The sequence below is a fragment of the Aptenodytes forsteri genome, unplaced genomic scaffold (genome assembly GCF_000699145.1).
Source record: "Aptenodytes forsteri isolate BGI_AS27 unplaced genomic scaffold, ASM69914v1 Scaffold241, whole genome shotgun sequence".
Taxonomy (NCBI): Eukaryota; Metazoa; Chordata; class Aves; order Sphenisciformes; family Spheniscidae; genus Aptenodytes; species Aptenodytes forsteri.
Window position 1 is genome coordinate 9,699,535 of NW_008795252.1, and position 1,367 is coordinate 9,700,901.

Genomic DNA, 1,367 nt, shown 5'->3' on the forward strand with positions numbered 1-1,367 from the left:
CCGCGGCCCGCCGGCGGGGGGGGGGCCGGCCGGGCGGGCAGGGGGGGCGGCTGGTGGGGGATTAGACCGACCCTCGTTTGAGACTCCGCGGCTCGAAGGGCTGGTAAACTACGGACAGAAGGAGGAGCAGGGGAGGATGGGAGCTTCCTACATCGTTTGACGCCAAGGGAGGTGATTACAAAGCTAACACGAGTCCAAGGTGGGAAACCGAAAATTTTAGTTAAAAAAAAAAAAAAAGCAACCCGCAGATGAGCTGCTTACATGTTGCAAAGCAAGTTTCATATATACCCTCAGACAGGAGGAAGTTTTCTCTAAATTATTCCCAGCAAATGATTGCTTAACAAGTTCTTTATAAGTGTGACTTAAAGAAGGGAAATTTGGGTTTTCATTTAGAAAAGCACCTTTTACTGCAAGGCTGTTATAGGGTGGAGTAAATTGCGTGGGAAGATCACCAGAGATTTTGGGAAGCAGATTAGATGATAATCAGGAATGGTTTAGATGGAGGTAATCCTACCTGGCCAGGGGTTGGACACGAGCTCTTTTGAGATGCCTTCCAGCCCCGTTTTTTACGATTCCCATGGTACAGCATGTTACTTATGTGTTACGAAACAGTGTACCCATGAAGAACATTTCCATGAAAGAAATTTTGACGTTTGGTTTAAACAAAAAACATGTTTTCCCCACAATTAAGTAATCTGAAACTGCTTCCCCCCCGCACTGATGTTAAACTATTTCTTTTATAAGAATGTGCCTTAATCAAATTTGAAGTTAAAATGGATTTCAAGATATTTTTGTCTGCCCTGCTGAGCAGAATTTAGACTAATGAGACAGAGTCGCCACCAAAGGTGGTGAGCATCCTTGGATGCTCACCCTCCTTGGAGCAAGGGATCAGGCCAGATGACCTCCAGAGATCCCTTCCCACCTCAGTTCTTCTGCGTTTCTGAGCTGCACGAGCAGCACCCCCAGCAGCCCGTGGCGTTGGGCCCAGGGATGCTATTCCTCACCTGGTCCCTGGGTGAAAGCAGGCATCAGATGCAGGGGAAGGCAAGATGGGGTTTGTGAACTCGGGCATGTTCAGGGGCAAACAGCTACATCACGAGAGCTGGTAGGGCGAGGGCAGTATCTGCAGCACTGCCATGCACAGGCACCCTGTGAAATGGTAACAGCAGCAGGGAAGGAGGACCTGAAGCCCGGAGATCTCTCCAGAAAATTGCCAGAACCAGGATTTAGCTCCCATGGGGCTACTAGAGCAGAGATGGTAAAGTCTTAGTCTCTGGATATGGAAATGTATCAAACAGCAGGATTTGGATCACGCACGTGCCTCTGGGCCATTTTATCATTAGTTCCTGAACTATCAGCTTGCAGCC